Raw genomic sequence first — 11,433 nt, forward strand, 5'->3', positions numbered from 1 at the left:
TGCTCAGGTGATCTATTTACACTCCTCACTCAGACACTGTAAATCTTGGTTTTTCTCAAGCTGATCTATTATCATGTGTATACATGCAGGGCTTCAAACAAGTGGATACAGAGCATGTGTCACATGTGGACCTAAACTGAATGCACGTAGGGCACCCTCATTGAAGAAGCAAATCTACGAAGGTCATCAAGAATATCTTCCAGAGAATCATGCGTTACACGATGGCTTTTTGGGAAGAGAGCCACCGAGGATGTATGCACAAGCATGGTTAGAGCAGAAGGAGATGTGTGATGACGGATTGCCCCCAGGGATGAAGATACTCTCTCTTGGGTGATAGAAAGGTTATACCATTTTTCTCTTTTCCCCCGTTGACACGCCGCTAGAGACCCCTGCCGAGACACCCAGGTTCACGCGTCAGTGGCGAGAGGGCTTGCCTTACTCCGTCGACTTCAGCGGCGGCATGATCTTGGATGATGAAGGCAAGAAGGTGATTGCGTGCATGCGCGGTCTTTCCTCTCAGGTGTTTAGACACTACATACTAAACACCTGGAGTGAAGTACCGAATGAATTAAAAGACAGAGTCATCAGCATGCTTCATGATGATTTTCCCATTCCAACACGGGATGCCCGCTTCAATGAAGATGTGATGAAGGTTCGAATGCGCGAATACTGCAAGCATAAGCGCTCCAATGTGCAAAAAGCAATCAAGCATGGGTGGAGCAGACCAGATTGGTTGGCCAAAGAAGATTGGAAGCATGTGAAGAAAGAAGCACGCGAGAATCCCGACAAGTGGAAGCAACAAAAGGAGGTATCCAGAGCGCGAGTAGAGGCAGGGAGCTCGCACCACTTGGGGAGCGGCAGGTGGGCATCATTTGAGGCCGATTTTGTAAGTGTTTTTGCATCTATGTTTGATAGTTTAGGGTTTATGGGATTTGAAATTCTAACATAATGGATTATTTGTATGTTTTGACAGTGGTCGTTTACAAGACGTGATCCCACACCGTACGAGCGTGAGTACGCGGGCAAGAAGGGCTTAAAAGCCCTTATAGACATCTTGACTTCTTGCGGCGGCATGGTTAGTATTACGGTTTATTCTTTTCTATTTATTGTATTGTTTTATAAACGTCGCTATATGTTTATACTTACAAAAAGCTATCTTATTGTTTTTTTTGCAGAATCCGACAGATACGGCACTTCGACGCGATGAGACGTCTGATTAGACAGACGTCAGTTTAGTCATAGCTAGATAGCATTAGTTTCTTTTTGACATCGATTATGTATCATGAGACGACTTTTATACGTCTTTTTTAAAAACATGTATATTTTTTAAATAATCACAATGGTTTGTAACTATTACATTTGCAATGATTAACAATCAAGTGATTTTGCTGCTGTGTACAATTGTCATTGATTTACTTTTATCAAGTCACGCTTGTCATTTTTGTATCCTTATTTTGCAAACAATACGTACTATGGATGATGGAGTTAATGATTATATTGTCTTGTGGGTGACTATTTTGGGTCTATATTTACCTTTGCACTTTTTTTCAAAGGTAAATAGAAAAATGAAACATTCAATATGGTTGATGGGTATGCCAATGAGCTCATCCTTAGCCGCCTCCAACTCAAACTCTATCCGCTCCCTTGCTTCCTGTGCACTTGTTACTTCTCTTGAAGCCTCGGCTAGTTGGAGTATCAAGCCGTCTCTCCCGTTTTCCGTGTCATAGAGTGATGCTTTATGACTTTCAGATTCAGTCATAGCATTCTCTAAATTTCTCTGCAACTCCGCTTCCCTTTGTTTGGCTGTCTCAATCTCTACTTCCTTTGCCTTGGACCTTTCTTTTATCTTGCTGAGCAGTTCATGCACCATGTGCATGTCTTTTTCATCATCATCTGTCAACTCTAAAGCTCTTTCCGCCACCACCTCCACTGGCTTTGGCCCTTCTAGTATTTTTGGTTCGTCCAGTTTCTCTTCACTTTCTTTTTTTCTCTTTGTCTTTTTCTCCGTCCCTCTCCATTCATCTTGTTTTTGTAGGGTGATCCCATAAATTGCATCAAGGGCCTCTTCTTCGGTGTATCCTATCTCTACCAGATCCTCATAATCATTTCTCTTTTGCTGAACTGGATCTATCTTCTTTTCTTTGGTCTCGGCTTCCGGTTTTTCCAAAACATCTGTGTCCACCTCTACTGTGGTCTCTTCCACAATTTTTTCCGTCTTCTTCGGGCTTGGTACATCAGTCATAGAGGGATGTTTGTCCTCAGCTTCCTTGGCTTTCCCTTTGTCGGCTTGCCCATCTTTCTCTTGAGGCTTAGTAGACCCATCTACTTTCCTTTTCCCCTTGTCGTCTTTTTTCAGCTCAGCTTTTAATTGTTGTACCTCCTTTTCAGTGTATGGCTCGACAGGTTGCTGCTCCAAAATAGCCTCTGACTCCTCATAAGCTTTAATATATTGATTGTATTGATCAATATGTGGCCTGGCCGAGCTAGTTCCGACTTTAGTGGGGTCTGGCACCCACTTTTCTTCAAAGTCACCCTTTAGAGCTCTTTTCTCTCTAAACTACTCCACTAATCTTTCCATTCTTGCCGCTTTCTGACTTTTGGTTTGCTTGGGAGAAACCTTCTTCTTTACTTTCTTCTTAAGTGGCTCGTCCACATCCTCTTCAGGTTCTGAAACTACTTCTAGTTTCCGGCGTGCTCTTGTGGATGCCCCCTTGGATACTTCGAGCTGTTCTTCCTCCTCGTCGGCTTCTCTAAGCCACTCATTCTGGGAGGGAGCCTTTGGCCACTGATCTCTAGCTCCAATAGCTTCATAAGCTATTCTTGTCAGAATTTCCGCTCCTCCTATGTATTTTGGCTTCTCGTTGTGCATGGCAATTACTTGCTCGTGGATGTGTTGAGCGTAATTCACCTCTTTTGGCATATTGCTCTTTAATGCCCATGTGATGGTGGTCGCAATGGCATGGGGTGGTGTCGTATACTTTTGCGGTCTTTTACTGCAAACATGAAGAAATTGGTTGTACAGTCGACAAAGGGTTGCCGCTCTTGGGTCCTTCATATCTCCATAGGTCGCATTCTGTTTCTTGGGCCCATAGACCTCTATGGCCTCCCTTCTTTCCCTGACCGAGCTCCCTTTGTTGTGCAGCTTTAATGCGTCTGTAATTAGCTGTGGAGTGATCTGTACTTCTACCTTCTCTCCATCCATGGCTATCAATGTGGCTTTTCCATCCTTCTGAATGGATGTTGCCAACTCGTACACTCTTCTTGTATCCACACCTGATGGTCTCGAGGTGAAGAAACTGTGCAAGTTTGCCCTTTCCAGGTACCTGCTGATGTCTTCTGACCTACTATAATCTACCAATTCCTATGGGATCATCGGTACATCCACCGCTTGCCCTTGAGGATCTCTGAAAGTCCCCTGGTAGATCTTTATTCCCTCTTTCTCCAATACTGCTTCCTCCACCCAAGTTTTGGTTGGCTTGAGGGTTTCTGCTGGAATGTCAAATGGTTCCGCTTCTGCAATAGCATCTTTGATTGTCGGTCTTTTTCTCTTCGTTGCCGATGACTTGGTGGAATCCATGGATCCTGTAACTCCAATTTCAGAAGCTAGCGTCTTTTTAGTACTGAAAGCCGAAATGAAGCTTTTAACTATCCAAATGACTTGAAAATTAAAACATGAGCTATTCAGGGCCTAAGGATGCAAGGTAGGTGAAAAAATATGCAAAATGGGCTCAAAATCATGCTGGAGACATCATACGCGTATGATGTCTTTTGTGTCAAAATGACTTCATATTGGTTGTGCTTGTAGCTGATAGTGTATACATGATTATCATATGCTTGGATTTGAGTTTGGATCCCATTTGGTCAAGTTTTGGCCAATTTAGTTCAGTTCCGGCTCTTGGCAAAATTTTGAAAGGGAATTGGATTTTATGATCCAAATTGGATAAAACTTGGTGGTTCACTTTCAAATGGCATGTAGATCACTTCTGTTTGGTGGTTGAAGCCCTGAGGTGCCAAAATCACATAGTGAGACATCATACGCGTATGATGTCTTTTATTGTATTTTTGGACCAAATTTCTCTATAAGCTTGGATTTGGCTTTAGATAGGCTTATTCAGTGGATTTATGAAGTTTGGATAGATTTTGGGCTAAAAATGGCTCTGGAGACATCATACGCGTATGATGTCTTTTTCATCAATTTTGCATGGGATTGGTTCTGTGGACTCCCCATGTACTAGTGAAGGACTGTTCCTACTCAAATCTTGGTTTGGACTTGAGTATGTTGGATTTGGGCCAAAAATAGGCTTTATGTGAAGGATTTTCCCTCAATTGGGCTAATGGGGTGATCCTCTTGACCAAATGGTTCCAAATTTCATATGTAGCATGTATTAGATATATATAATGGATGTATGATGACAAATGAGCAGTTTTGGCTCTGTAAGTGCAAATAGACATCGTACGCGTATGATGTCTTTTGTGTCAAAATGGTGCTTTTTGGTTCCAGATAGCTTGTAGATGTGTTTAACAACAATCCTACAAAGTTTCAATGAGTTTGGAGTTATTTTGACAAAATTAGGACCAAAAATCAATTTTATGGCCTACTTTGCGTCTTTTTAGTTTTCCTTGGGTTTTCTAACTCCAATTCTCATGATACTTGGTTCATAGGATGTGATTAACATGTGGAATGAGGCTATGCACTCAAATGTTGAAATGGATGTGATATACGCGTATGATGTCTTTTCTTGAAATGTTGGTCTTTTTGTGCAAAGAATGCTTTGTGCTAGTGCCCTAAGCCCTGCTAACTAGTTTTCAACTTAAAAAGTCATCAGTTTAGCTAAAAAGCCCCCTTATAAGCATTTCAGTCTCCGAAGTCGTCTTTTTGCCTTGGAGTTGAATTTCTTCAACTTTTCTTCTCGAGAGTTACATTTCCAGCTCATTGGATATGTTGTGAAGCCATCTATTTGGTTGAACTTGACTTTGGCTCCCCGTTCTCCATCTTTCTCCCTTTGGTTGCCCGAAAGCGTCTTTTTCACCATCGGTAAGTGAATCAGATTTCTTTTGGGTTTTGCTTGCAAACATAAGTCATTGATAGTTACTTGAAGCTACTTGTGAAGTTTCATTTCATTCGGTCGTCAATTTCACCCGTTATGCCAAAATGACGCTTTGTGTGTCCGCAGCCAAATCGGTTGTTCCGACCTACTTTTTGTGATTCAAACTTGGAGATATTCTATGGTTGCATTGTCCTTGATGTGGTTGAACTTCCTGTGAAGTTTCGTGTTGTTTCGACAACTTTTTCCTGTTTGCCTCTTGCAGGCTCTGTTGACCTAGGGTTTTTCCAGTCGTTCTTTCTCGAGCTTTGAGTGTTAGAAACCCATCTTCTATACTAGGGTAACCCACCTATAAGTTCTTGCAAGGTTTGGTTAGGCGGTTGTGCCACTACCTAGCATTCTACCCCATTCCCCGTCTGCTCTTGTTTCTTGGTTTTGGTCAGTTTTCGCGACAAAAGTTAAGGATAAGCATCAAAAGCTTATGGCAACAAGTCTACCTCTCATGTCTGGTGTCCTCTGAGCTCTCGTGGAAGTCGTAGAAGATCTGTGCTCCTGTGGCTCTCTGCTCTTCTCCAAGAAGGTAATAGTGTGAATGAGCTTGAAAGTGATGTGAAAAATACTTAACTTCGGACTTCCCGGTTCACTTGCCACCAAATTTGTCATGTGCTCCTATCTCGTTGTGAGATGCGCTTTAGGATCTGAAATTTCCCAAATCAGACTCCGTTTGACCTGTTTTCTTAGAATTCCGTCCACTTGCCAAAATTCTGTTGTTTCGGACTTTCCGCAACTTTTTCAGAATTGTATCCAATTTTTACCATGGGTTGCCCTTGTCATTAGGACTATCACTGTCTATTCTTTTCTTTTTTCCGATCTCATTTCACCTGCTTTTTTTTTATTTTTCTTTTACTTTTATTAAGAAAATCATAAAAAATAAAGAAAAATAGCAAATTGAAGCCAAAAAATTCCAAACATACACAATAAATAGCTGGTAACCCTGTGTATATGAATATACACTTATTTGTGATTTTTTGACTTGGATTACCACTTTTTAGCTCCAAAAACACTCTTATTTAGTGATATTTACACGTCTAGAGACCCAAATTCATCATTTGATCTCTTCTTGTTGCAAAACAAGGTATATAAGGGCATAAATATTATCAATATCCGCAATCAAACATAAAAATTGCAAAATCATGTAAGACACTGCCCTTGTAATATAATTTTTGTTTTTCTTTGTTTTTGTCGCTTGTAGCTGCTTTGTAGCTCCTGTATACCTGTAAACCTCCCCCCCTCGTAGTCTGAGTTCTCCCGGACGACTATGAAGTGTCTGTGGGCGAAGCATTGTAGTTGTTTTGGTCATAAGTTCCCAATGCAATTGTAGAGCGATGATACAACAGTCTTTCCAATAAAGCTGCTCTTTGTCTGATTGAAGGATTGGTGGTCGGGTTTTGGGTTGGTTTTGGCACTTCGGTAGTAGAATCAGTAGATGGATTCTTCTTTACCTTGTTGTTCTTTTTCACAATCCAAATCTGCTTCCGCTTCGCTTGTGCTTGCCACAAACTCTTTGCGACCCAAACCTGCTTTGTTCTTTGTGTTGATTTCCTCGCCTTGAAATACCTAGGAGTTTCCGTGGATTGTACTGAAGGGAGTTCCTGTTTACAAATCCTTGGGATCCAAATTTGCTTACTATAGCTTTGTGCCTTCATGAACTTCTTTGGAATCCAGATCTGTTTCACTGTCCTTGATTGTCTGGAATCACTCTGTTGTCTGGTATTGAAGACTCTGTTTTCCACCTTTGTGTTCTCTGGCACAACCTTTTTTGGTCTCCATACCAACTTTGACTCCGTTTTTTCCCAAGGTTGAGCTGTTATATTATTGCTTGTCTTCCTTATCCAATGTTGAGAATTCCTCGTCGAAGAGTAATCCGGTTGTATAGAAACTTTTGGTTGCCATTGCTTCTTCTTTTTCTCTGGGTGTTGTTTACCTTTGTTCTTGGATTCTTCCTTTGGAGTTGGCTCTGCTCCTTTGGTAAACTTAACTGATTGACTTTCACCTTCGTATTTGATAAGCACTGATTTAGAACTCTAGTCAATCATTGCATTGTATTGCTTTTGCCATGGTTGTCCTAGTAATAATGGATGTTGTGTAGCTTGGTCTTCAACCACGTAAAACATATGAGGATACACATACTGGTTAATCTGTATATGTAAAACTGTGCATCCGACAGTTTTGATTGAATTCTCAGAGTAACTCTTTAACTCTTGCTTGGCAGTTTGTAATTTAGTGTCATTTGTCAATTGTCTATACAAACTGAGTGAAAGTAGGTTAGTTTGAGCTCCTGAATCCAATAGTGCTCTGTCTTTGATTTGGTTGGTTCCTACTTTGCATTCAATGATGGGTTCTTCTTTGTCATTATCCATTTCTGTTATACTGACTGCGTTTATTCGTATTGCTCCTTCATTGTGCTGTTTCTGACGCAGTAGTCTTCTTTTCTCCATTCTTTCCTTCGCCTTGGCTTGCGCTTCCTCCACAATCTTTTTCTTTTTCTGGACACGCAGCTTTTCTTGATGTATTTTGAGAAGCATGTCTTGGGTTAGCGGCAAAAGATACTTTTTCACTCTACATCCACTAATCCAATTGGGCATTTCTTCTCCGTCTAATGTAGCAAGCTTGACGGCTCCACTTGGTGATAGATCTTTAATCACCAGAGGTCCCATCCCTCGCTTTTTAAGCTTCTTAGCCTGTTGTTTCAGAGTGTAAACTAGTACATAGTCCCCAACCTTAAACTCTTTAGTCCGCACATGCTTATGAAAAAATTCCTCTTGTCGCCTTTTTTGAGCATAGATAGAAGCTACTGCTTTTAGGCGAAGCTCGTCTAGCTTTTCCAGGTCATCTATTCTATCAGAAAGCTCGTTCCCTTTCCACTCTAGATCCTTAGCCACCCTTAAGGTTGAAATCAAGAATTCTATTGGTAAGATAGCATTTAGCCCAAAAACCATGTTATATGGGGTCGTTCCTATTGATGTTTTATATGCTACCCTATATGCCCATAATTTTGAATGCAACTTCTGGTCCCAGTCAGTTCTCGACTCAGATACAATCTTCGTAAGGACCGTGCATATGGTTTTGTTTGTTGCTTCAGCTTGTCCGTTTGCTTGTGGATGATACGGGGTTGATTTCCTATGGATTACCATGAATTCATCTAGAAGGATCTCTATCACTTCATTTATAAAATGTGTGCCTCGATCACTCACAATTTCTATTGGCAATCCATATCTTACAAAGACATATTCATATAGAAATTGTGCCGTGGTCCTGGCATCTGCTTTTTGAGTTGCCTTTGCTTCGATCCACTTTGTTAGATAGTCTGTAGCCACAACGATGTATTGTGCATGAGTCTTATATGTAGGAGGTGAAATGGGTCCGACATAAGCAATCCCCCATTTTGCAAAAGCTCTTGTCCCCATCATTGGTCTAAGCGGCATATCATCTCTTTTAAGTGGTACTTTGGTCCGCTGACAGTCATCACACCGTTTAACGTATTCCTCAGCGTCCATATGTAATGTTGGCCACCATATTCCTGCGGCTAAGACAAGTTTTGCTGTCTTATCACCTGAGAAATGGCCTCCACCTACTCCTCCATGAGCTTGCTCAGGGATTATCACATACTCATACTCTGATGCGCAAATCCTAAGCTGGTTGTCTTTACCTCTCTTATAGAGTTGATCTCCTATTAAAGCGTAATCTCTAGCTTCTGTCTCTACAGATTTCTGACGAGCTTTTGACGTTCCTTCTGGGAAAGTTCTATTTGTGAGATATTCAACAATATACTGACTCCATTCCGGAGCGATCATTATCTGATATAATGTCGAATACTCTGCTGGCGGTTTTGATGAACATACAATACATACAGTGACATATTCATGTACGCTTTCTTTCATTCCTGGCCAATAGACTCCCAATTGTAACAAATTCCTATATGTGTTCCTTCTTGAACAATTAAATGCACATTCCTGAACATGTGCTTCACGCAGATATATATTATATCCCTCAGGATTGATGCATAGTCGTAAAACATGATCATTTCCCAATTGATACAACCTTCCTGCAACCAATTGAAGATTCTTGGATTGCTAAATAGCAGTATGTTTCTGGTTGTATTCTCTTCTATCAAACTCTCCTCCATAGGTTAATAGGCTAACGACATTTTGAGACCACTTCGGTATCATTTCTATGTTGAACAAGTACGCGTCTGGCATGTCGTCATCCACTCCTATAGGGTCTTCTCCATTCGTCAATCGCGAAAGATGATCAGCTCTAAGATGTGTTTTTCCTTTCGAATTCCAGTAAGATAATGAACCATCTCACTATTCTCCCGGTATTGCATGGTTTATTCACTAGGTAGAGCAAGGCTTGGTGATCCGTAAAAAACACAAACTTGTTGGCTAGAAGATAATGCCGAAATTTCTTCACAGCATATATCATTCCTAATCCCTCTCGCTCTGTTGTGGTGTAATTCTTCTCTGCATTGTTGAGCTGTCGACTGGCGTAACAGATAGGAAAATCCATGTTTCCTTCTTCTGGTTGAGCCAGAATGCATCCTATTGCATATGCCGAAGCATCTATATGCACATGGAATATCTTCTCCCAATCTGGTGATTTCAAGACTGGAGCAGTAATGAGTGCCTCTTTCAATTTCTTGAATGATTCCTCACACTCCTCTATCCATTCAAAGTTCACTATTAGCCTGTAAAGTGGTTGGCCTATTATAGCGTACATGTAAATGAAACGTCTATAATATCCGCAATGTCCCATAAAGCTCTGTACTTGTTTCGCATTGGTTGGTCTAGGCATATCCACTATAACTTTTATCTTCTCTAAATCCATGGATATTCCGTTTTGTGAGACAATATGTCCCAGAATTCTGCCCTGTCGGACCATAAACACACATTTCTCAGGATTGAGAAAAATACGATATGTCCTACATTTCTCAAATACTTTTCTTAGGTGTTCTAGATGCTCATCTCTCAGAAGAGAATGTACACATAAGTCATCCATGTATATTTTTAGAAACAACCTTAAGTATTCTTTGAAAGCATGCGTCATCAGCCTCTGGAAGGTTGCGGGAGCATTGGTTAGACCAAAAGGCATAACCCGATAAGCATAAATTCCCCACTCCGTTGCAAAAGCTGTTTTATGTTGATCTTCCGGTGCTATGGCTAGCTGGTTATATCCTGAAAAACCATCAAGAAAGGAGTATGCTGTTTTCCCTGATACACGCTCTAGAACATGATCAGTTATCGGCAGGGGATAATTGTCCCTGATTGTTGCAGCATTCACTTTCTTTAAGTTGACACACACTCGGAGTTTTCCGTTCTTCTTGGGTACCACCACAATCGGAGATACCCAATCGCCTCAGACTTCCACATTTCGAGGCTCCACACATCCATAACTCCTTGGGCTTACCTAACCAAGCTGGAAATTCGGATCCCGCCAAAGTAGCTGAATAAAACTCCTCTACTAGTGTTCGGTTCACATCTTTGTAGCTATGGTCTCTCAGGTTCACACGTGTAGTGGTTTCCATATTTCTCAGGTATATGTGATCGTAGCTCCAATCCTGGACCATTTTCAACTGTCTCATGAATGGTCTTCCCAGTATGATATCATAGTTATTCTCCTTGCCAAAATCGACAATAGCAAAAGTATGTTCGTATTCAATGCCGCAAGAAGTTACTACGACTTTCTCTAATAACCCCATAGGTTTCTCCATGTGTCCATCTGCTAATTGGAGTTTCAACCTAGTCTTCCTTATTGCTGGTTTCCCCCATTTTTTCCAGATTTCTTTTGTAGCAATGGCTACCCCAGCTCCGCTGTCTAGTATTGCCATCGTGTTCACTCCTTGGAATTCAACTGGTAAGGTTGTATTCCCCTCTTCACCTCCGCAATACTCTCCGACCTTGTTTAAGGGTACAGGCTTAGCGTTCTTTTGTGGTTTGCTCAGCTCTTTTATACCCTCTTGCAGTCTCGATGTTGGGTCTTTTATCCCAAATTTCTCCAAGCATTTTCCTACAGTGGTCCACATATGTGGTCTTAGCCTCAAAAGCTCAGCTAGAGTGATAGTGCATGTCACTGGTGTTGACAAGATCTCTATCAATCCTTGCGAGTCTATGACTTTTTCTGATGAGATTCTTCGTGAGGGAAGTGCTCTAATCTCGGATTTTGCTTCATACTCTCCTAAGTATGAAGGTAAGGTATTCAGTGAATGAGGTTTGCTCTCCATTGTTCTAACAGAGCCCTCATCTCCCCAGTAAGATTGCAGATCCAAGTCCACTTGAGATCCTGCCTCAAATTCCACTATGGGAGGATTCCTGATGTCCTTTTCCCAATT

This window comes from Adiantum capillus-veneris, chromosome 23 (genome assembly GCF_014529385.1).
Source record: "Adiantum capillus-veneris isolate H3 chromosome 23, ASM1452938v2, whole genome shotgun sequence".
In the NCBI taxonomy this organism is placed as follows: domain Eukaryota; kingdom Viridiplantae; phylum Streptophyta; class Polypodiopsida; order Polypodiales; family Pteridaceae; genus Adiantum; species Adiantum capillus-veneris.